At 42.3% G+C, this 26932-nt stretch overlaps 1 protein-coding gene across 4 annotated transcripts in view; it reads right to left on the bottom strand.

Moving 5' to 3' along the window:
• The window catches only part of LOC111863358 (A-kinase anchor protein 200), an 86264-nt gene extending 60054 nt beyond the window's left edge, over positions 1-26210 (bottom strand). Inside the window, exons 1-2 of one of the 4 annotated variants that reach the window (XM_023849614.2) lie at positions 26054-26210; positions 25795-25868 (exon numbers count right to left, since the gene is read on the bottom strand). The gene's annotated coding sequence lies outside the window, so the exon portion shown is untranslated. The remainder of the gene's footprint in view (positions 1-25794; positions 25869-26053) is intronic. The other 3 variants (XM_023849613.2, XM_023849617.2, XM_023849615.2) reach the window with 3 other exon arrangements.
• Between the last annotated feature and the right edge of the window lie 722 nt (positions 26211-26932).

Here is a 26932-nt window from a genome sequence, read left to right as displayed (position 1 = left end):
GGGAGGGGGGGAAGGCAAATAATACGACAAAATGGCTAAATCTATATTTACCTGTTTCAAAACAATAACTAGTGAACCGCTGGAGTCAGATATGTGGAATAATATGGCGTGGACTTCATAGATATGCCTGCGAATTGTATTAAATGTTGTTCTTATATGAATGATTAAAACATGGCGAAAGTGCGACTCACTGACATTATGTGCGCCAAATTTAAAGTACCCCACCCCAATTAAAACAGAGAACTGTACTTAATACAGTAAACGTGTTCATGACATCTGTTGTAGCAGCTAGGAGCGTTAGGAATATAAAGTGAACAAAACATAAGTGGAAACTGCGTGCATTCCGGTACATGTTACATTTGCCAATTAGTAGTAGCGAGTGAACTGGTTCATCAGCAAGGACTGATTTACTGCATGAGAACTCTGGACGTGGAAAAGGTCAACATGTCGCACTTTTATTCGGTTTCTACGGAATCTCCCGAGTTCGGTCACTTCCCAGGAATCGTAAGCCATTATCCCTAGGGAAGGAGGACCAGCTAAGTGGGGAATTATGATAATGGGAAGACAAATATGGCGTTAATAAAACTCAAATGTAAATGTCGGATTTGTGCTTCTGTATATCCTGAATTGAATTAAAATCTGTGATATCCACACTCTGCTTCTACGCTTCGTTCATGGTCTCCATGAAGTGGATACAGACAATCCATCGGGTGCGACAAATGTAAAGCCTGCTTCATAAGAAGCACCCTGTAATAACACTGACTTTACGAAATTCTGAAAGCCAACTACCAATCAGTATTCCAATAAAACTTCCCTTCCTGATGTTCTGTTGCTTGAAACAGACATCACGTGACTCAGAGTTGAACCGGGCACCTCCTCAATACAGTTCAAGAGCATTACAGATCGGAGGGAATCAACTGTTCAGGATCCAGAAGCAACAAAGCATTGCTTTCTGAAGCTTTTCCGTGAATGCTTCTCTTGTCAAGGCACATCGGTGCGTCGCTCATGAACTAGACACCGCAGGCGCAGGTTCCACGTGCCCTCTTCTACTAAAGAACAAACGAATATCGAAGTAAATGTGGGCAGAACCGTTAGATCCATTAGCGTCCCATTTGCACGTGCCCTGCATGAATGACTACACTAAATAGTAACATGGTCTAGGAATTTCAAATATCTGAATTCTCCATTATTATCTCTAGAGATAACAGTTCCATGAACTATGAGGAAATACTGTTATATTTTGGGAAAACTGTATCTGCATTTGCCCATTTTCTGAATACAGGATGCCTACCATATTTATGATATTTCATGTGTTCTCCGTCTCCATTATCAGATAGAAGAGGTATTGCGTTAAGACCTGCTAGGTAAAGCTAAGTAGCATATATACAGCACAAAGTAAAGTTGCCCTGTATTTAATAAAGTACCGCAGAACAAAAGAAGTTGGACTGTTCATTTCAAATAGAGGCCGTATTCAGACGATGTTAACATAAATAAAGGCAGTAATGGCTGTCATCTTGGTCTTATGGGTACCGACATCGTACAGTCTGGCAGGTAGACAGTAAAGTTACGGGGAAACACGCTGCCTCCAACTTCAAGGTGAGTTTCAATCATGAAAATGGAGGCAGTACGCTGTTTCGAAAAGTCTGGATCACCCACCAGACCACATGGTACCATAGTTCAGAAGATCATGATGATAGTGGAACAATTTCGTTGTAAAATAACAGGACTCGAAAATGCATTTCTTCAGAGTTTCTTTCGAAAACGACGACCTGGAACTTGAAATGGCAACAACACAGCCGACTTGCGTTTTTTTCTCCAAAACACCCACTGCAATGACAATAGACTGGGAGAACGGCAACATATTCTGAAAGAACCACGTTCGAATCTTGGTCGGAGACAAGTCGCGGTCTGTTTGTGGTTTTCCACGGCCATTCCAAGGAAATCGTTGTATGTACATCCAACGGCAGGCTATGGAATTAGCAATGCTCAACCTTTGGGTTTTACTGCCAGAGAAAGGCCACAGCGTTCAATGCAACCTCCTACGTTCTGCGCGAAATCTTGCTAATAAATCACGTGAGTTCTCTCGTACTGTAAGTCTGGTCCGAGGAGAATATAATTTCCGTCTTTCACAAGGAACTGGATCATGGTCGATAAGAACTTAAATACGGAGTACCTGAATGCTGGACGTTTATCGAAACACCCTCCTGGTTCTACAAACATGACGATATTCTTGTGTTAGAACATGGCGTCTATTTGCCATGAAATGCCAAACTTCGACAGGTACCAACATGACGAGGTGTCTGAAATAAGTTCTTCACGCCTATGACAGACGCACCCGACTTATATTTTAGGCTGTCACATGAACTTCACTACGCCGGAACGGGAACCGTATCACCGGATATCTCCCAATTTCCACACGTTCTAACTGCCTGTCATTTACAATATCGACACTGGAGCCGTCAGAGCTTCTACTGCCATTAGCTGCAGCGTTCTGAAGATCGGTTCCTGCGACGAATGTCTGAAAGTGTGCAGATTAGATCGTTACGTCTACAGTAAATAATTAGAAAATTCTATTTTCGAAGTAGGATGGGAACCACAATCGCGATGACGAAGGTCCTGCTGAACGTGTGGGGCTTTTCTTTCGTAAGATTATCAGCGCAATGTACGACGTACTCACACATAAAAAACAAACAAAACTTCGGGGCCTGTAGTCCGCAAGCGAGCAATACCGACCGAGTGACCGCCGCTTGTCGGCGAAGTTAGTGTCAACTTTAGCGGATAGAGGGTGTCGCGTGGTCAGCGCAACAGATCCACACAACCGTTAATCTCGTTTTTCTAGACCGGAGCCGCTATTTCCTTGAAATAGCACCTCAATTATCCTCACGAGGCTGTGTGGACCCATTAACTTCTCAGAAAATCTGATAGCGCCGGGAATAGAACCCGGCAACCTCTGGATCTGTAGCCAGGAACTGACCACTAGACCACAGAGGCGGTCGTACTCACACATATCCGTCTGAAATATTTGCCTTGGAACAGTAAAATACCTGAATAGTTAGTCGGAGGAACGTTTCGAATCGAAAATTTCCCTTTTAATAAACAGCTTATAAAAAAATTAAATTTTTAGACCTACAAACTCTGATCCTTTGGAATCCTAAACCACACCACCCAATTAGCAGCAGGCCTACTTCCGACATTTAAGTGCACGAGTATCTCATCATTTAGACAAATTGCAACGCCTAACATTTGTCATTATAAGGCCTACCGTGCATATTATCAAAGCCACTTAGCCTTTCTACATTAGTGATTACTACTTCATACGCTCGCTGCTCAATGGAATACTTTCCCTTTCATTGGAACGCGACCTCGATCAGTATCGCTGAACGTCGCCAACTTTCGCTCCTTTACAGACACTACTGTCATGGAATGCAACTATGTTGATCCCGCTAGCCATCAAGCACTGTGACAGCACACATTTAGGATGTCTGAGGACGCGAAGCCAAGAAAACAGTGATAATGAAATGGAGAAAATTCCAAAGGAGCTTCACAATTCATGCTATGGATAAGAAATGTAAGAAATGGAGGTAAAACAGACACAAAATATGTTGGGAGCACTGAAGGGAAAGGAGTAACTGGCAGACCAGGCACAGACTGCAGGATACCGTTAAAAACCACTTCGAGAAATATGTTGTTATATGTATTCGATGGTGGAGTTTTATGCATATGGCGATGGGCATTCTTCAGGGTCCATACTGTACATGAAACTTTTTGATCAACTGAGTAACTTCAGGCCCTGTACTGCAGTTCTGGTAGCCAAATATGAGAAGATCGGCGCTAGCCATAACCGAGAAACATCTTCTGGTACTTTGAATTCAATGGCAGTATCTTAATTTATTTGACTCTTGTCCCAAGCACGAGGCTGCGCGCGCAGCGCATGAATTCACTCCGCTGCGTATCCTTAATAAATGGAATGTCCAAATTAAATTCCAGTCTCGTAATTCTTCCTCCATGTATGAATATCCATTTTGTATTTCACAGAACGCATGAAGACAGTATGAAGTGAAGATCTCTGCGTATTTAACAAACTAACTCCTTTCCATTCCTTCTGACTTTAATTTCGCTGTTATACTCATGTGCCACTGTTATATAAAGTTTCTTATATTCTTCTATGCCGTCTTTCTTGACAACCTTACGTTAGTGTTTCTTCCTTCCTTTGCATTCCCTTCTGAGCGTCACTCTATTTGTTCAATCGACAGATCGGATAATCCAGTATGTCTCGTGTTCTAAGAAGTATAGTTAATCCCATGCCTGAGCACCATACGATATAGATATATAGGGAGCGTGGAGGTTAAGCGCCATATAACACAAGAGGTCATGAAGATAGCACACTGGACTCCGGCACTAGATGGGGTTGACTAGCTGGATCCGCGCTCAGGGAGCTCTAGCTCTAGTGGAAAGTGCTTCCGGTTCCCCCTGAAGAGAAGGTTGGGTGAGGGTAAAAATAAGATGATAAAAATCACAAATGAATTACGGGTAATGGAACCCCAGCCGTACATTAAATAGACTGACTTTACTGATTGAGATAATCGGGCCTTTCTACATCTTGTGAATGCCACATTCCTCCCACAGACTCGTGATACTTGTGTGTGTGTGTGTGTGTAGCCTACAAATAACCTCATTTGTGTCGGTGACTAATGACACCAGTTGGAACACATATATATAACATAAAAGCATGGAGAAAATTATTTACACTTCGCCACATTCTGGAGATGTCAGCATGTTACAGCAGACACTCACAGTCTTATTTAATGACAATATGTAATTGGTCTCCGACATTAAGGGAGGAACATAGACTGAGGGTGTTGAGGAGAATACGTGAATTTGGACCTAAGAGAGATGAAGTGACGGGAGGTTGGAGAAAACTGCATAATGAGGAGCTTCATAACTCGTACTCTTCTCCAAGTATAATTAGAATGATCAAGTCAAAGAGGATGAGGTGGGCAGGTCATGTAGCACGAATGGGGGGAGACGAGATATGCGTATAGGATATTGGTGGGAAAGCCAGAAGGAAAGAGACCACAGGGAAGACCAAGGCGTAGGTGGGTGGACAATATTAGAATGGATCTTAGAGAGATAGGATGGGATGGTATGGATTGGATAGATGTGGCTCAGGATAGGGACCAGCGGAGGGCTCTCGTGACACACGGTAATGAACCTTCGGGTTCCATAAAATGCTGGGAAATTCTTGAGTAGCTGCAGAATTGGCGGCTCCTCCAGAAGGGCTCAGCTCCATGAGTAAGTAAGTATGTCACATATTTTATACAACGTCGAATGAATGATTCTTTATCTACTAAATAAGGTAAAAAATGGCCACGAGAGGTTACTAAACAAAAATTTGGAGAGTCACGGCTTTTACAAACGTAGCATACTGATGTCGCCATTTAGACTGAGAAAACTGAAGACAACCACTCATCATCATCATCATCATCATCACTGGCACGCCAGCCCTTTGTGAGCCCTGGCCTTCCTCAGGATTGCTCGCCATTCTTCTCTATTCGATGTTCCAGTTCTTTACACCCAAAGAGAACCACTCAGCCAACAAAAATCCTAACCTGCGGACCTCCCGAACACGTAGCAGTGCTACCACTACTTCATGCTCCTAACTTGATGCACATATGAGCCAAAATTAAAATCAAATCGCCGTTATTGCTCGGCAACTTCTCTGGCACATGTGTATGACGGGTCCGTATAAAAGCAATGGCGTTATTCCTTCTATCAAGTAAAATAAAGGACGCATCTAAAATTACCTTTACAGCCGAAAAAAAAACAAATTCTAACAATTCAAACCATCTAGTTTCCTTTTCCTTAATTACAACACATTATAAATCAATAATTACACAATTTATTGACATTTTCCTGAACATACTGCCCAGAAGTAAGTATTTCTTCTACAGTGAAAGTTTTCGCACGTAATTTAATAAAATTTCGCGCTTGTCACGTACGCATATATAAATTTAACACAAAACGTTTTGCAGAAAATCGGTAGGCACGTTTACGATTATCTCCACAGCACACTCAACATTGTCCTCTAAAGAATTATAATTCGAAGATTCATTGTGACTCTCTTTATACAGCCAATTCCTGAGGATCGTGTAGCCGGAACGACACAACTGAGGGACCGGAAGGAAGTTCAATTTTCCGGGATGTGTAGCCGGACAACGTAAAAAAGAGGCAGAGCAAGGCTGTCACAAAAATTAACGCTACGATGGTTGCACCAACCCAAGCAAGTGACCACAGTGTTCGCTTTACAATTTCATGTTGTTGGCTTCCTATTTTATTAACGACACAATATCAACCATTCGTACAGCTTATAATGTCGAATGCAGGATTATTACGAACTGGGAAATATGTGGCAGATAGCGTTCGTGGCGTACCTTAATAGCATGTACCAGACACCAAAGGAAATGGGAATCAACACGACAAAAACCTCAGTAACAGAGTCCAGATTTGAACTCATGCATGAGCAGTAACTACGGAACCGAGTTCAATGCAGTCTGATCTCAAAACACGATCGTCATGCTACAGATATACCTCGCCCAAAAAACGTTTCTTTTAAATCTGATTTCGGTCCGGTAAATATCTCAAAATATATCCCTGAAAAAGTACGGCCGATATGGCTTCGCAGTATCAGATATAATGAGCCCTGGGCTATCCACAGGTAAACGCATCGACATCGTACCGAAAACTCGCCTTAGTCACATAACAGGGAAACTCAGGAGCCTTGATGCGTAGAAACGCGCTTACGTTGCTGTGTTATCGCTTGAGATACTTGGCACCACGTCATACTGCATTACATATGGGAGGTGCCACTATGCAAATCTGAGAAGTTCAACTTGACTTGTTTAACGGGTCACGATATAGAATAGGCCTATAATTTAGTCGATTTTACAGCAATCAACCAAACGAGGTATACGATACAGCGCCACTTGTTTCTCCGTGTGTCGTTTGTATGGAAGCATTATAATGAAAGCACGTGACGTGCTAAATACCATTATCATGCTAAAGAGACAGCCATGATGGCAGGAATGCGCAGCTAATAGGCAAGTGAAAGTCTCTCTCTCAATGGCACCGGTCTGCGCTTCGCACCTCTACGAAACAGCGATTCTTAAAGCTTTCCACCCAGATTTCCCGGGTTCACTTTATCACATTAAACCACATTTTATTACACAGGGACTTTTCTATGACAGAGTCCCCTAGTTGAAGTAAGGAAACTCGCGGCGAAGTAAAACTCGAATATTTGAGCAACCCAAGAGTTTCCTTTATGAAATTTCACTTAAGAAAACTTGGACTGAACTACGCTTCTTTTCTTTCCGTGCTGTTTAGTTCGGTTTGCTATTACAGGTTCATTTCCAAATGGCTGCAATAAAATGGAGCGCACTGCGTTATTGGGTAAGAAAATGTTGCTTCGCAACCCAAGCACGAAAAGCCCACGAAGACGCAAAGAAGTGGATGTAAAGTCCGAAGCATTCTGGTTCCTAGACTGGAATAGGCAGTCAGCTCCACGCTCACGGCGTCCCTACCCTTGGCCCAACCGGAGAAAAACTCCGGATATCCTCTGGACAGGAAGCTGAATGAACAGAGGGGCATGGGCATAGGGGTCGCGAGGAATCGATTCACAGTCATCCAGGACGTAGCTAGTCGCCTCATGAAAGAAAACAAAAGAGCAGAGGAAAGATATAATGAAAAACATAAGGGGTTTCGCGATCTTGGTGACGATAGTTGCAGGAAACTGTTGCTGCATCATGTATCACTATGCGGTTTCCGCCTTCAGGGGTAACGAGGTTTTCCTCGCGACATAAGGAGAATCTGATTCATATAAAAATGCATATGTAACACAAAGGTTAGCATGCTTATTGCTTCTTGTGATGAGACAGAACATGAATATATAATTTTGGTGGGGAAACTATCGGAAAGTGGCCTCAGTACCGACATGAAAATGGGATGATCAAATGCATATTAATGGAATTTGTATTTTGAGAACGTAAAATTAATTAAAATGGCGCAGGGTCATATCCAATAGCAAACTTTCGTATAAGTGATGATGAAACTCAGGGTCCCATCATCAAAGATTTCGTTACCCCAGTATCTATGACGACAACTACGGAAAGTTCAACTTCCAAACTTGAACGGACTCTATACCTCGAACTCGTAAACAGCAAACAACTCGCGATCATGAAGATCAGATTTCGCAAACTTGCCTACTTTACTGAATTAGTACTTAGCAATGAGACATGTTACGAAAGCTAAAACTGTCCTGTATTTAAGCACCACTTCATTCCTCAGCAGAAGCAGCATCGATGCAGAGCTACAAGCCTTGCGCCTCGGCAGATTTGCATGGTCACAGAGAACCTGGTAACCATTAAACAGAACTGACCAGAGCTCCATTTATAATTCGTCCAGATATTAATGTGGACTGAACTTAGGATTCCCAAGCAGCAGATAGGAGTGCAGAGATGTCTACTTCCGGGGGTGAAGGTTATGAACTTTTCTATATAAATCCATAGAGCGTGGAAGCCGTCAGGCGCCATATCGCACGCTTTGTAACAACCACTGATACAGTAGGAATGCAAGTTGAATCAAAACACGGTATAGCATTGGGAGAATGTGACAGTCCGTACACATGTTTCAACTACGAAGACAAAGAAAAACACTCAAGGGATCTCGATACGGCACAGGCTGGCAGAATTATTTTGGTCCATACAGATCCAAAATACCCCTTAGACGAAGTTACTTCTAAGCAAAACTATCTCAAAATACGGTACTGGTATAGAACTAATCCGATACTACTGTAGTAGAACCCGAAGGTTTAATCAAAGCTGGTAATGCCAAAACACCACCGCTGAATACGATCTATAGCCAGTTTCATCCACCTCCGATCCTTGCAACCCGTCTCCCTAAGATCAATCTGAATGTTATCCTACAATCTCCTTCTCGGTCTTCCAAACAGTTTCCCTACCAACATTCTGTATGAATTCCTTGTCCCCTCTCCCTTACCATCCTTGCCAAAATTTCGCCCATCGTAACTTTCTCAAATTCACTATTCTAATATCAGACGATCTGCACAAATAATAAAGTCGCTCTGTAAACAATATACAATACAAAAATTAGAACATACAAAATTATAATTTTGTCTGTGATTCAGTGTGGGTGTGAAACTTGGTCTCTGACATTAAGGGAGGACCACAGACTGAGGGTGTTTTAGAACATGGAGCTGAGAATATTTGAACCCAAGAGAAATGGAGAACTACGTGATGAGGGGCTTCATAACTTCTACGCCTCACCAAGTATAATTAGAATGACCAGGTCAAGGAGGATGGGACGGGCAGGGCATGTTGCATGAATGGCGGAGAAGAGGAAAGCATGTAGGATACTGGCGGGAAAGGCAGAAGGAAAGAGAAAACTAGGAAGACCAAGACGTAGGTGAGTGGATAACATTAAAATGGATCTTAGGATAGGGTGATAGGGATTGGACACGGTAATGAAACCTAGGGTTCCATAAGATGTTGAGTATCTGCACAACTGGCGGCTGCTCCATGAAGTGAGTTATCTTTACACTCAGTATTTTACTCCTAGTGGCCAGCGGAAACGAGGCTGAGTGGGCACAATGCGCCGTTCTGGACACAATGATGAAGCGAAAAATCAGAGCTCGACCTCTTTGTTATTCAGCCTATCCTGGCTGCAACATTACAATAAAAGTACAAATATTCTGTTCATGATTTCACTGCAGGCCTTGCTGAGTGACGGTCACTTCGTCCTTGTCAGCGGCAGGTGGCCATGTGATGATATGCCAAGCTAGAACCGGTTACACGCCACAAATCTGTTTCAAATATCTCGTGAACAGGAATGTTTCCGCGACATGCAGGAATCATGTTCTGCAGTGTATGACTAGACACACAGGTCCACGGTACAGGACCTGGTTTCTTCCGCAATTCACAAATTTATTTTATAAGCAAGATGCGCTAGTATCTTAACAGCAAGTAACAGAATGTGATGGAAGTTAAAATACCAAATTAGTTTGAAGTTTAGGAAAGTACGGATGATAATGTAGACATCTACAGGACCGGGAAAGGATGTCTATTAAGATACAACGTAAATCCTTCGGCTACAGAAAGTCTCGTATATTACGATTTGAAAACAATAAATCTTAGTTTGAAGAAGTGCTCCACACTAGTCGATCAAAGAAAGCAGTGTATACAAATGGGAGGATTACATTATGCGTATCTTTAGAGAAATAGGATGTGAGGGTGTCGACTAGATTAGATTCAGACCAGTGTACAGTTGTGGGATTTGTAAAGATAATGAACCACCAGTTTCCATATAAAAACAAGGAATTTTATCAGTTAAGTGACTATCAGCTTCTCAAGAAGGAATCTACTACACAGAGGAGTTCGTTCTTCACAGTCAAGAAGTCCCAACTTCAGTTTACACACCTATTTTATTAACTGCAAATGATATTAGATACCACTGCCAGTAGAAGGTTCGAACCTCGCTGGCAGAAAGGGGCTGATAGTAAGCACCAGTATAGGTAGGGTATGGAGACAGTAGAAATTAAAAGGGGGACGCACAATGGACCAATAACTGGTCTAAGTGCATGGGAAAGCCCACCCCCTCAATACTGACTACTGAACTGCAAATGATTATGCTTCGAAAGAGAAAGCAGCAACTTCAATTAAACCAGCAATTATGTAAAACGCGAGTCCCATCTGGTTGTAACGGTAGTTCGACCTCCTGGAAACTTCTGAGATACAGAATGTATCCTGCTGAAAACTATGAATTATCTGGGAACAGATTTTACGTGCAAAAATTATGATACTTGTTTGTATGTGCCTTAAAATAAAAAAAAAAATTCCGAAAGTCGGAAATATTTTTCTCTTCTCCACAGTGTTCAGTCGATTCTGGGGTCCACCCATTCTCATATCCAATTGGTGCCGCGGGCGATTTCCATAGAGTAAAGCGGCCGGGACGTGAAGCTGATCACTCACCATCTAGTGCGAGGTAAAGAATGAAGCTATACCTCCAGTCTACCGTATGCCTTCATGGCACAGTGCTCAACTAATATAGCACAGAGGCAACTTTATCTTACGAAACATAGTCAGTATCCCAAAGAGAGGAGCGCTGCTGCAGGGAATCACGCTAGTCATCTTAACTTGTATATCATAAATCTGTGTCGCCATCACGGAAGAGTGATTTGCATCGAGAAAATGTACGTTCCACATCACCTGATACCAGTCTTGTATACAAGTAACAAGCGACGTCACTAACACTCAAGTCTCTCAGGTCTTCAAAATTAACTAGGTCGTCTGTCTCTAATATGCAAAACCCTTTATTCCTTTCAACTTTCTTATGGGCTGCGGCAAAAAAATGGGATTTGCATGAATGTAGGCCAAGCAAGTTATTAACACCTTCATTACACATTTCTCGTAATACTGCAACAGAGGAAGTGCCGTCCTTACAGCGTTCACGTACCACAACAAAAGATTTCTCCATAACACACAAAGGCATACAACCAAGTTCCCCAGTGTGTAATTACAGGAGCTGGAAGGAATAGTGTGCCTGGAGCTCTATTATAGCTGGCGATTTCACAAAGATTTTCTTCTCACAAGCCACTAACTTGTCTATATAGGCCGCGCCATAGCTCAAGCGGTTAGTCCTGGCTTCCCACGGCGGCAGCCCGGGTTCGATCCCGGGTCTGGTCAAGTGGTATTTTGGTGGACAAAGTGGCGCTGGGGCAGGTTTTCTCCGAGTACTTCGGTTTCCCCTGCCAATCTTCATTCCACCAATTGCTCCACAATCATCCTCACCTATCATCTGGGGCTGGCACAATAGGCCAGAAGTGGCCGCAGTACAAGGGACTTAGTCCCACCCCACTAGCAATAAAAGAAAACCTTGTCTATATTTGAACTGAGCCCAAGAATTGTTTCACACGCCCTGTGCAACGCGCGCGCTATATATCTTCAGAGAAACAGCCGAACTGCGTCCATTGCTGAAAAGCTGTTTTTACTGGCCAGCCAACCCCATCGAGCAAAGTCATTTTTGGACGCCACTGAGGGTTCGGCGGATCAAGAACTTCCTGCCTTTTATGGAACTAGGTGCATTACCGTTTCCACAACAGCACGCTACAGGTCTCTGTCCTGAGTCACATGAATCCAGTTCACAATCCTCATCTCCTATTTCACTTTCATATTATACTCCCATCTACTACTACGTGTTCCAAGATGTATAACCAATTCAGGTTTTCGAATTAAAATTCTGTATGCATTTTTTGTGTCTCGCGCGCTTCATGCCACGCCCTTCTCATCCTCCTTGCTTTAGTCACCCTAAGTTGCTGAAATAGTTCAATGTGTAATTTTCTCTCTCCTTCTCTTACTTCGTTCCTCTTTGAATGCCCAAGTATTCTTCTCAGGACTATGCTCTCGAACATCTCCAAACTTCGTTTTTCTTTAGGGTGTAAGTCAGCTTGACAATCACACAAGCTGAGACCGATGCAATCTCATCTTTGGTAACCCCTGTACTCGTATTTCTAACCCCTGAATGTCATGTTTTAGTTTCTAATCTCTGGAGCGCGTTCCATGTCATTAGCAGAAAGTTAGCAACGTGGAAATCGCCATCCTGACCAGAAAGTACATCTAAAGGATTCAGTATAAGTGAGAAAATATACCAAGTATTTTCTCCCAACCTCCAACAGAAGAGGGAAATTAGACAGGTTACAATTCAGGATATAATTTCAGTCCTGATGACGAATTACAATAACTTCTACAAATCCCATTACATAAATTGTGTGCATGTACGCATAAATTTGCATCCTATACAGATAAAAAACAAAAAAGGAATGCCAGAATAACAGAATTCGGAATATTTTAAAATGAATTTGAGGTGAAATCTGAAACAGTTTAATAAATGGGAACAGAAAGGGAAGCATGAACTGCCCGGCTATCAAACCTGACCTGGGAACTTCAGATGGCTGATATGAAAATGCAAACGATACAGTCTGTGCTTCATATTCGGTAAGTTACGCTACGCTCTGATTCGACTCCTGGTATTCTCTATTACAGAGGTCTCAACGGAGTAGCCATTACGTAAGGCATAAAGGCGCGTCCACATTACTCGTGCTCGTGTGACTCGCTATGCTCGCGAGTAATGTGGACGATATGACAAGTCACGAGACAAGCACATTTTTAATTTAAAAACATTAACCATTAAATTAAAATACGACTACAGCCTATACACACTAAGAGTAAACATACGGATCCTCACGCACCGAAGCCTGGCGAGCAACTGAAGTAGTGTGGACGAAGATTCACGAGCACAAGTAAAAGCCAGACGAGTCTCCCGACGAGCGCAAGCCTGGCGAGCACGAGCACGAGTAACGTGGACGCGCCTTAACAGATACTGCAAGGCACACCGCAATAAACTCGAAACAACTACCCAAATTCGAAACTTCAATTACAACTGATGAGAACTTCTGCGTGTGCGTCTTCCCCAATACGCGTGTAGCAGAGTGCGACACGAAAGAGGACGAGTGACCTTGTGCACAAGGTTTTGGAACAAACATTTCTGTTTACGGGTACAGTTCAACACCCAGCAGTTGACACGAAACAAGTAGACAATGCAATGTATGCAGCTTCAACTTCTGGTTCTTGTACTCAGCATTAATCGAACACGCATGGCATCACGTCTGTTCCCTTCGACCTCCCAAACCACTTAGGATTTTCAGCAAATATGGTACGGGGATTGGAGGGGGGGGTGTTCGTTCACTAGAAGGTGATTTTTTCCTTTCTTTTCGGTTCCTGTCGGTTTATTATTATATCAGGGGCTGTGAATCTCCACCGAAAATTTCGTAAAAGGTTTATCGTACAGAAGCTGACAAAACATTCTCTCTGAATTACTGCTTTTTTTTTTAATTCTCTGCACGAAACACATTCAACAAAAGACTATGGTAAAAAGGATAATGCAATATAATCCGTACTGTGTTTAACTTCGTTGTACCGTGGTGTCGCGGTTATATGCTCAGTTTTCTTGCCACCTTCAACAAGAACGCGTGGCTACTTAGCATGTATGTGTTTCGGGCTTTTCGAAACTCATCGTCAGGCATCACTCCATACGTAGAAGCCAAAGCGAGTGGTGCTAAAACAAATAGTGAGGTTCTAAGCTACGTACTGACAGAACAATGTTAAACCTTCGTGTGACTTCGGCCTCTATTTACGGGACGTTAATAGCAGAAAACTACAACAGCAAAGCGAACATTATAGTACACAAATGTCAGGCTGTTCTTACTGGAGAAGTTCTATACGCCCGTCTCTAGTGCCCAAACACGATCTACAACGCCGAACGACGGCAGTGCACTACAGCAACGCTTCTAGGATACCATGTGCATGTACCTACATGAGGAAGACGACACAAAACGCTACAGAAATTTCCTCTCGCATGGATTTGGAAGATTTTGATTAAAAATAAAACCTCGATCTTTAGACGGCTCAACCTGAATAATACAACTAGGCAAATAGAAGCTGTCATTTCTGCTATGCCGAAGGGGAGTCTGTAAACACGTCTTATAACTTTTCTCAGCACAATGAAAACAAAATGGTCGACAGAGAGAGAAAGAAAGAAAGAATCCTGAAGGTCACGCAGGTGAGGTTTCAGCCCGTTATACTTGCACGTACCACAGAACCAGTTTCTGATTCGCCCCACAGACCTCAAATCTTCTCCGTTATGACTGAAGATTGCTTCATATTCCAAGCATTAAAACACGATAACATCCCAGCAATTGTAATCCTTGCGTCTGGGAGACGATCGCAAGCGACAGGTGACACATCGGTATTGAAACAACACACGAATTGCGTTGCGTTTCATTCCGAAGAAGGAACATTCCCCTTCTGTACAGGGACATCATTTTATTTTGTTTTTCTAATTTCAATGTCCATTTATAAATACGAAAACTCGGTAAGATAAATTTATATAGATCGAGTGCGATTAATGAACAGACTAAATGAGTAGGTATATAAAAAAATACGACATATTTATAACAAACGCGAGAACAGAGGATATACACAGCATAACTGGACAGCCATAATGACAGAAGGGAAAACGTTATGTACGTGAATAAACATTGCAGGAAAACATATGTACGAAAACTGCTAGCATATGAGGTTCCGTCAAATACAACTGTGTACAACTGCGCCGCCCGTAGGCACCTTCTTTATCACACGATATTTGGCCATCATCGGACTACTTACATAAATTATCACATAACTGCAAAACTGGTTGTTGTTTACATTTTTTGCTAATTGTAATTTTTTAAGTTATATTGTTTATTGGCTGTGTTGGTACTGCCGTGTCAAAACGTTGATAACTTAAAATGTTAAAATGAAGACTGATGAAAAGATCGCTATGTCAACTACAAATTCTGGATCTGGAATAGGCGGTGGCAAACTGCGATATTAAATTCTTGCTATTTGACATCTCCGTTGTGCGTAAACAAAAGACGTACATAGCGAAGAAGGCAGTCCGACCTGGTTGATGATTTACTGTGGCTACATCGCTATTTTATATACCCCATGGGCCTCAAATGTTACTCTGTTGTTTCAGAACATATTAATGGTGTCTATATAACACTATATGGTCATAAATTATATTTCTTTGTAAGAAAATGTGCAAGATGTCTCTGCACTTAACTAATTAAGAACTATGCCATGAAGACATACGGGCGACTGGAGGTATAGCTCTACCATTCTCGACCTCGGCACTATACGGAGGTGAGTGGACAGCTTCACGCCCCGGCCGCTTTACCCCTGGGGAAAGAGCTCCCGGTACGCATTTGATTGATTGGAGGTTGGGTGGTCCTCAGAGCCAGTCTGGACGGCGTGGAGAAGAGTACCTGCCGGGACTAGAACACCGAACCCTTCGTCCTGCCCGTAGCCAGTCGCTGTACCGGCTACGCTATCCTGGCTCCTCTTTACCCCCGGCACCCATTATATAGGAGGCTGCATGCGCCCCGGAGCCGGTCTGGACACTGAATAGAGAAAAATATCTTTCCCCCGCCGAAAATCAACCCGTGGCCATCAAGTCCATAGCCCGTCGCTATACTGACTGAGCAGTCTCGACTCCACTATATGAATAACTGGGTTTAAATGATATGAAGAAGCAGGATTTCTGAAGTGCATAGCGAAACTATCCTTAATGAAAATTGTCATCTAATTACGACTGCAATTACAGAAATGGCAGAGCGTCCATATTTGTTTTCTAGTTGGATGCACGATAACAGTATACTGGTGAGATCCACAGCGCCAATTCTTCATTGAAATTATAAACGAGAGGAAAGACAAAATTCATTGACTTTCCGGATATTATCCGTCGTCCTTTTTTTACTTATTTGAAAGGGACAATCCGTAGACTTGGCTCTGTCCAGGTCCGGAAACAGGGATTACCTGTATCGATTGGGACCAAATGAGTAGGCTTTTTACCTGAGGACGAAGGCAGGGTCCAGCCTCCAAAACATATTTTTTTTTAATTCCAAAAAGTATGAGGGTAATGCCCAAAAAGTTAATAACTGTATTAATATACCAACTCTCACAAACTTTTAGAAAGACGTCAGATAGCTGAGGACGGGCAAGCAAACTGCAAACTCCGAACCAGCATGTCCGTGCTTGTACTGCGACTGCCTGGTTCCGCCTAATCTTATGTCCTGACGCCATGGCACTGATAACATCACAGAATGTGGAACCAAACACGGACAGAAAGATGTTCTGTCTGTTCAAAGCAGAAATACCCCTAGACAAGACGCCACTCTGGTGAAAATTCCTGAACGGCGCAACAGAGCAGCCCCCGCATACCACACCGCGAAGTACATTTTCATGTTATTCGGCTGGTCAGCAAACTCCGTTATAGAAACGCAAATTTCATGGCCGTATCGTCACTGAACCCCACTCTACGCCAGTTCAATGCAGTACGTATTCTAACAATCTGTGCCTCATGGATGTACTTTAACTTAAACCTACCATCCGCTCCTAGGTGTGTTTCCAAGTGACTTTATGCAATACGCGCCAAGCAATCACCCAACACGCCTGTAATAAGACGCAACTCACTGCGTCCAGAACGGCGCTATGGTCGAACCAACGTGCACCAGGACTACGGCTTTCTTTACATACTGGCAAAAGCGGCTGAGGCTCGAAGCTGATGAGCCATCTCAAACCAGCGAGGCCATTTTTGGAACATTTATCGATGCTTTACCAACTGTGTACGCTGTGCAGGGTCGACAATGGCGATTGGAAAATTAGCGATCGGAAACGCTCACGCCCTATTCCAAGGCGTCATCTTAGTTACCTGAGTGGGGGAACTGAGCAAAGTGCAAGACGCCCGAGTATAGTCGGTCTTCTCGTCAAGCAACGCCAACCACTAAGGGCGAAGGCACACCAAGGAAACTGGCAACCGCAATTTCCGAGAATTCTTATCAGCCTGAGTTGAACACATGTTACTGAACGGAGAAGCGCAAATTGAGGAAACTGCGTTTCCGTTTCCTCAATTTGCGCTGCTCCATTCAGTAACATGTGTGATAACAATTCTCGGAAATTGCGGTTGCGTTGCGGTTGCCAGTTTCCTTGGTGTACCCTCGCCCTCCGTCTAGCCATTCTGTAGTATGCGAGAGGTTTTACTTCCAAGTCCCTAAACGAGATGCTGGGCAGCTTTACATCAAGACGACATGTGAATGTGAGCCAACGCCACCAAAGGAGTGGAGCGTGCCACCGTCTGGCTAGCAACAATTATCAGATCTGCGGTAATAAGACGATAACATCTTGCTTTTAATCGGATTAGAGTTTCTGTGTGAATTTTTTGAGTATTCCGGCCACATACAGGGCTGCACTATACCTCGCGCACGGAGAAGTGTGAGTACTTTCTCCGCTGAAAACTGCAAATGGCGCAAAGCATGAAGTAGAGTTGGGTAAGTCTGTATGTAATGGCCACTTCTGAAAGAGACAATACATACCTCAACCCGCTTCCCTTACCAATCAACAATTCAAACATAATTTTAGCAGTCATCAGCGTAAAATTCTAAGCGTAGCTGCGAATAAAGTGCCGAAGGTTCCCTTAAAATTCAGGGGAATTTTAATCTATATGGGTATTTATATGTTCAATTTATGAAAGACACTTTCTTTAGGTACAATGAAATTTGAAGGTCAAAAAACGGTTTTCTCCTTCGGAAGACGGTTTCTATCTGCATGACAGCATACCTCATATGCACTGGAAAAGCGGCCAATTAATGATGTTAAAGAAAAAATGTTTATTCTTATAATCAAGTCAGATACATAAATACACTCCTGGTGATATGAAGAGTTACTGAATATTAACGCCGGTACTCATAGTTACCACTGTGCTATAAACAGTAAGTTAAGCAGCCCACTATCGAACACAGCACGTTCACAACTCGAACTATTTTCCAAATCTACCACTAGAATTAACGTAGTCGCTACAGCGATTGGCTATGGGCTGGACGGGTGATGGATTGGAGGTCGAGTCCCGGTAGGGTTCAGACCGACTCTGGAGCCTACCCAGACTCCTACCCAATTGGCACAGGGCGCCCTTACCCGGGGGTAAAGCGGCCTGGGGGGGGGGCGGTGAAGCTGACCACTCACCTCAAACTAGTGCCCACGTCAAGAAAACAAGGATCTATTCATCCACTCTTCCACAAGTCTTCGTGGTATAGTGCTTAACTAGTTAAGCACAGGGATACCTTCACCTTTCTACCACTAGAAGTGCTGCAACGCCATTAGTACTCCTCTCAGACCCTTAGATCATAGGATTATATCTGGCTGAAAGGGCGAACTCGTGCTAAGTTGCAATTTATCATCCCCTCACACTCCTGCGCCCGCACATTGTGCAGTCGATCCATCTGTTACAGACTTGTTTTTGCGTCATTATGTACATTTTCTTCGTGAGGAGCGATGGATATTTGTCGGCTGAAACAGCTGTCACATATGTAACGCTGCGTCCACTGCTGAAAAACCGAAGAGTAACTTTTTTTCTTTCCCCTAATCCTTTTACAAGGGCAGAAGTACAATTTAATCAAGAAGTCAAGATTACCTTCCTTTCCACTGGCCACTACTGCGGTTCTGGAAATATCATACATCCAATAACAGTAATAACTTATATATTATCCCATCTTCTGGGGTCTTCAAATTGCCGCTTTTCAACAGGTCCCCTGCACTATAACTGTGAACGTTTCTTGTGCCCTTCGTATAATTATAAGCCCAGTCAACAGACAACTGCTATGTGTAAACATATTAAAATGATCTACTCAAACAGAACTAGCTATCTAACTCAAGATTCAACACTACTAAAACGAAAACAGGGAACGACCCTGGGCCAGTTCAATGCAATTCATGTCTTCTGACTTCAATATGCACTTCAATGCCTGTTCAGAAAGTAGACAAGAAATCGCGAAAACAAAGTTGACTCACTGCCTTGTGCAGATAAATTTAACACACCGAGAGCCGTTTCAAAATACAGGCTGTTAGACACCGACGAATGGGTTCAATCCCAGGTGACTTCATGTAGCGAGATGAAGAGTCACTGGATTTAGGTTTTCTACGAGTTCCTTCCAGTTTCCTTTGCTAATCTCTATTCCATTATTGCCTCATACTCATCTACAACTGCCCCCCGAGAAGGAGGAAGGCCCTTCCCTGATCAGACACATATTATCAGATACTCGGGATTCAAGTTGGGACCTGGAGTCGGGATGGTTACGGAGTAAGGGCCATTACGTTTCTTTATAACACACCGAAAGACGCGGTGTGCTAGGTAGAACTCCCGTTTCGTTCACGAGATTCAGGGTTCGAATCTAGATCCAGAAGCCTACCAGTTATTTTCACGGCGCTCAGTAGATCCTCCACTGATTCACAATACCCTGTCACTGACTGCACCTAATTCAACATTCATACCAATACTATTGTACGCCGGTGTATAATTATGCGACCAATATGGCTGACAGGGAAATAACTTCAACTTAAACTTGGACATTGGATCAGTTGACGACCACACAATTCTGAGTTTCCGGTACATCGGTCATCTTCGGCAACAGCGAAGTCGGGCGCCGGAGGCTCGACGATATGAGGGACGATCTCAAAGACTATCATACTGCGTCGGAGTCGGAAGCATGAAAATGAAGTTGGTCTTGTGTCTACGCACCATGCATTGTAAACTGAGACGAATGGTCGGTTTCACATTCCTGCCGCATTACTCCCAGTACCGACTGGATTGGAGGGTAGGTGGGTTCCAGAACGGAACATTCTGATGGCGGAGAGAAATTCAGGTGCCGCAGCTAATCACTGCACCGACGAAAGGAGCCCGGCAGAACGCCTTTGACATCTGCCGGGATTTATACGGCAAACTAGTGGCGATTCTGCAGTACATATGCACAACATTCCACTACGGGAAAGGGGAAACTGCTTCCTAAAAATTCGAAATAGCCTGTTACAATGCGCATCCATATCAGGCAGCTACGTTATAATTACATACTTGGGACGCAACACCTTATGTACAGCTGTGTGCAGGGACGTGGAATCCAACTTTCTGTCGTTCTAACAACTGAACTGCCGCGTAGTATGTATATTGCCTACTTCAGTATTAAATCTCGTTCATCCAACCAAAATTATTGGAAGCTATCTTGCCCCCAAAACTAATGCATCTTAGCTTACTGAGAGACAGTATTCACCGATGTGTAGGGCGGGGCGGGGGCGCAGCAGCAGCAGCAGCAGCACTAACAACAACAACAACAACAACAACAACAACAACACCAACAACAACACTGGACGTAAAAATGGCCGTCGTCAACTTGGAGGTTCTGTCCCACAGTATATTGGAGTGAGGATGAATGTCGGTCAGAATAGCCTGCCTCCGGAATACCTCCCGAATATGAACCAGGCGTATAAACACATGGGGTATGGATGTGGTGAACACAACTGAACTCTGAAATACAAGTTGGATATACAGAGTGTCTACAAAAGGTCTGACACATTTTGATCTTTAATAATTCGAAAAATAACGAAGACAGAGATAAACTGGTTACATTGTTGGATTGAGAAATTCAAAAAGTTTTGTGTCTACAGTTAATAAAATTGTACATGTGCTCCATTTGTTGCACGTAAAATATCAAGACGATATTCGATTTCTTGCCAGGTTCGGGCAAGCATACCGGCATCCAGTGGTTATTGCGTCTCTTACTCTGGTTTTTAAGTGATCGACGTCTCTCACCCGCGTCTTATAAACAACGTCTTTGATATATGTCTTTGATATATCCCCAGAGGAAAAAGTCCAGTGGGGTTACGTCAGGTAATCTTGGGGGCCAAGAAATTGGACTACCTCGTCCAATCTATCTTCCTGCAAAAGTCTGTCCAAAGCATCACGAACTATGGTGCTCCAGTGAGGTGGCGCACCGTCTTGTTGGAAAATGACTGATGTGTCTTTTCAGAGAAAAAGAAAGGCCCAATGACTCGATCATGCATAAGAGCACACCAGACATCCACTTTTGGGGAGTCTTTTGCCATTTCACGGTATTCATGAGGGTTCTCTGATCCCCAAATGCGTACGTTATGGCGATTGACTGTTCCGGAAATGTGGATGAAAGCTTCATCAGAGAACAATATGGTTGTAAGAAATCTTTCATCATCCTCTATTCTTTGTAACATATCTGTTGCAAAATCCGTTCTCGTACTCTTACTAGAGAAAGAGACGCAATAACCACTGTGGATGTGGGTATGCCTTCCCGAACCTGGCAAGAAATCGAATATCGTCTTGATATTTTATGTGCAACAAATGGAGCATATGTACAACTTTATTAACAATAGACACACAACTTTTTGAGTTTCTCAACCCAACAATGTAACCAGTTTACTTCTATCTTCGTTATTTTCCGAATTATTAAAGATCAAAATGTGTCAGATCTTTTGTAGACACCCTGTGTGTATATATATATATATATAAAACTGCCGATAGCTTGGTGCACTTTGCAAACATGTAGGGTTCAAGATCATTAGTACCACCAGCGGGCTGCTTTTAACGGGAAGATTACCGGCTTCTGGCAAAAAGTTTGAGACCGTCTCAGAGGAACATGTTGCCTCCACCTTCAGGGAAGAAGTGTAAGCCATGCGCGGAAAGCCGATACAAATATAGAGGGGTGACCAGGACAGGAGCAAAGAAACAATCCGTGCCCTTTGAAACTCTAGGACACACACAAAGGTAAAGCTCGACATAAGAGTTTTCGATCAATGCGAGTTTTGGTTCATACGGTCACAAACATTTATACCATTCCTCTACATGTTCCCCCCTAAAATTTCGTACATTCGGCGGATTATGAAAGACAAAATTTTCTACGATACGACTAAATCTAAGGAATACATAGGACAAGGTAAAGCTGCATCAACATCTTTTAGTATACAGTGCACTACAAACAGAAGTTCTATTTTCGCTTTTAATAACTTGGCTGGATGATTACATTCAAAAACGGATTCCAATTGGTACCAACAACATAATGGTAAAAGCACTTAATATGTTTTCATCGCTCAAAGAAAACAAATTCAAATGGGATACCATGATATTTTCTGCCAGCAGAGGGTGATAATGAAAAGTTCAAAGCTCGAACTGGAATGTCTAATGTCATGTTAACAAGGGAAGCGAGGAGTGCCCATAAAGATGCAGCCTCCAAATTTCCTGCATGTTTAAAAGAATAATTGAGCAAAATAATTATGACCGCCAAATTTTTAAGTTGATGAAAGATGGAACGTGCCTTTATTGAAAGAAAATTCCGCCTAGTTTTCTTAGCTAAAAATGAAGACTCACAAGTGCTTACATAGACCCCGAAGGCCGCCTAACTCTTTCTCTTGGGAGGAAACTCTGAAGGAGATTTCAAACTGAAACATACGCTTATTTACCATTCACTATTAAAAAAAAATTCACTAAATCTGTGGGCTTCAAGAGGTTGTTTCGAAAATCAAGTTGACGCTCTTATTGAAGGATCTTGGCTTTGAAGATGCTGATTCGCCCAATATCAGAGAATGCCTGAACTTGCACTCACAGCCACTCAGTGCCACAGACGTTACAGAACTGGAAGAACAAAGTGCCTATGACAAGAAGATGAGTATGTCTCAAAGGAATTTTGATAAAGGTACTCCAGCAGATGCTTCGAAATTTGGAACCTGTTAAATAACAAATCACGGATTTAGATCCGAATGTCGAAAGAAGCATGCTAGTTCACCAAATCCTAGAAAATGGAATTAGCTGTTATCGTATATTGTATTAAGAGAAAAAGAGAGCTATGTCTGTTCAAACGATGTTTCACAAATATTTTTCCAGAAAGTAGCATATCCATTTTTCATTCGTTTTGCTGCCCATTTATTTAATAATTTTTAGCTTATTTGCTTTTCATTATTCTTTATACTCGTACAAGGGAATGTAAAATGTCAAATACCTGATGATGGCTTAAAGAGCTGAAATATGTTGTAAGAAACGATGAACATATGGTGTGTCCGTATTTCCTATTGTCGTAACAGAATAGAATAAAGAAATTTCACAAGTCTTAATTAAATCCTTACTCAAACCAACCAAGTGACTCATGTGGAGGAGACCAAGCAGGCTATCACAGTCTAACACTGCAGAGCAACCAAAAAATATGGACTAATATTGTTCCAAACAGGATTATAGCCTAGCAATGCATTAAGGCTTTGAACATATTTAAGGACAGTGAAACTACCCTTGGCTGGATAGTCTTTGCAATGCATACTCCATTCACACATGCTATGAACATCCACATACTTGTGGAAATTTGAGGAATGAGCATGTTTACATTAACGTTTCTTCACCATTCTGTTAAAGAGTATTTTGTCCGCTAAAAGTTATTAAATAAAACTGCTGATCAGACCAATTCCTCCATCACTGGGCAGGGTACATCATGACAAGAGCTGTGGAGACAGCAAATAACTGAAACTTAAGAACTGTTCATTTTCTCTTACCCATTAGAAGGCCATGTCTAACCACTTGCTGCAATATGTATCACATTTATGTGTCTTGCCTTACAGAAGGATAATTGCTTAAGGATGGTATACCTGCATTTTGGAGAATTCCATCTCATGTGTCCATATTCTTTGGCCTATTCAGTACCTGTTTCATGACACTGCAACAGCTGCTGAGGTTATGAAGCTTCAAATTAGATAAAATAGGATGGATAGGAGGGGGATATTGTGGCCTGTTTAAAGTACTATTCCATCTTTATATGCAGGCAAAGAGCATGGTCCCAACACATTGCTACAAATCAGAGATGCAATTACAAAGGGAAAGTCCAAAAACATCTGAACAAGTCCTGGTGATATTTCCAGTCACCCAGAATATAAATATGTCCCATATTTCAGGAAACCCCACATGAAATGCAGAGAAAAATGTTTTCTGCATTTAATTTAAAGACCAGAGTAAGAGTGAATACAATACCACATTATCATGTGCATCAACAAGAGAAAGTGACAGTGAACATTTATATGCCAATTATCAAGTAATCAAGGTTTCCAAATTTCTTAAGTCTTAAAACCTTCAGAAATCAAAACAAGACTATACACAGATAATAATTTCAAAGTCAACAGCAACAAAAATCGATTACGTTAATTACATGAATGTTTAAAAAGTTTGGCAAAGTTCTGGTAGCTGAAATAATTTCTGGGTGGAAAGATATGGAATTTCACTTTTTACAGTATAAAATATTTTCACAATTAATACTGTAAATAAAGTCAAATTAATGCTTTCAAAACCATAAAACAGTCATTAGTGCCCAATTACTTTACTTGCAGTGCCTGATACCATTTTGATGCAAGCAATAAAAATACTTCGTTGTTAATGCAAATAACTCGTGTCTTTATCGGCTAATGGTTCCATGAGAATTTTGAGAAAGCACTGTATTACCAATGGCATGGGAGGCGGGGGAGCCCAATCGATTAATTCTTAGGGTAAATAAGTAAATGCCAGAACCACCCAGCATTCTCCCTAACGCACCCCACCCGGCACGACCGTTCGGGAGGAGGGGGACCTGTCTGACTCACCATAACTTCCGGTGTTGCTACACTTCCCCTCCACCGGCCAATGTCGTCACATATCTCATCAAACAAAAGGATGGAAGGTGGGCCAGTGGACTAAACTCGGAGGATACAAAACATCACTGTAAACCAATTCTAATCATATGAAGTCCCAGATATGTGATTATAGCAAAGAAAACATTAAAACCAATTGCTTAAGGCTGGAAATATGGAAAGAAAAAACGATACATCCCATTCTGGTTCCAGCCGTTTTGGTCGAACTTGCAACACTGTACTCCAGCCAACACCCAAACTATCACAGCTGGTCCAGATGGCGACAGCTCTCAACAGCAATATTCTTAAGGTAACATGACCCTCCGACCTCCAACTGAGAAATAATACCCATAATTTTGAATCGCATAATTTTACTCGATATTAATATTTCCAGTCAAGTCGAATTTCTTAATCCTTAAGTTTCCTGTCTCACAACCATATTTAGCGTCTACCCTGAATTTTGCGTATAGCTTTCGTTAAAATAAATAAACTTGCTTACTATATACCGAAAACTACCCGGCTCCACAAGCACGAGTTCGCGTTCACGATGGCTCAAATGCAATTTATTATACAGAAGGCGCCAAGGTTCGAACATTTTGTTTCGTTCCCATGGACGAATATCAGTTTTGTATGCACTTACGTTTTGTGGAAATACCAAACCGCCTTCACAAATCTCCACGTAATTCTTATGAACAAATTTCTTGACGATCTGACCTAGAGAAGGGGATGAAAATGAATGTTAGAACTCGGCAGTGGTAGATACAGCATCACAGAGAAACAAACCATTTTCCCTCCACGCGATTTAATAGGGACCGAAACAAAACAACACACGCAAGTAGTTATTCACAACATAAATAGAAAATAGTGCAATATGTAATACATCCGAAATAATTCTGTACCTACAGACAAACTCTTCCTATGCAGCAACTCCACTCCAGTTCACTAAGTAAGACAATTAACGTCCTCACACAACACAAACCACGACCACTATACCGACTACGCCGGTTACCAAAGACTGTTTGAAAAGCGTGCTGTCAAGAATAATGTCTGCCTCACCAACAGCACGCTCCAGTGATGAAATACTGGAACTAAGGAAGACAACTAACAAATTCTACAGATGTCACTGTCTAACTTTCGAGTGACCCCCCCGAGTACTATCCTGCCATCTTTGAGCAATATTTAAAACTAACATTTACTTACTTTCTGTCCCCTTGTATACTCAAGCGGGCAAATATGATCGCCAATCCATTTTTAAAATTTGGAACTATGGTGAAAATCTAAACAAGGCTATGAAACTGCCTCAGATGTTTCATAAACTCATCTTTATGTAGTTCAGTGAATATCCTGCTTGAAGTAATGACACAAGTCTTATGATTATTCTTCTTACTTAGTCATTGCTTTCCCCAATAATCTGTCCAGTATTTTCATTTATGAACACCTCAAACGAAACCTTATAGTCATCCATGTATAACATGCATTAATACTACTATAACCTTGCTTTCAGTCACGTTTCTTGTAAAAGACAAAGTTGTCCCTTGGCACTAAGCCAAGAAGACATATAGCTCTATAATTCGTGACTTCGGCACTAGATGGTATGAATGGTCAGTTTCATGCCCAAGGGGAAAGAGCACTGGGTACCCTTTGCATATGAAGTTGGGTGGGCCCCACAGCCTGTCAGGATGATCTGCAGAACAGAAAAATCTTGCACCTGCCTGAAACTGAACCCCAGCCATTCACCCTCTCACTATACTGACTTGCACACTTTTCTTATAGCATTT

Source organism: Cryptotermes secundus, unplaced genomic scaffold (genome assembly GCF_002891405.2).
Source record: "Cryptotermes secundus unplaced genomic scaffold, Csec_1.0 scaffold509, whole genome shotgun sequence".
In the NCBI taxonomy this organism is placed as follows: domain Eukaryota; kingdom Metazoa; phylum Arthropoda; class Insecta; order Blattodea; family Kalotermitidae; genus Cryptotermes; species Cryptotermes secundus.
The sequence above is the reverse complement of the archived record's forward strand: the minus strand, read 5'-3'. Positions and strand labels throughout refer to the sequence as shown.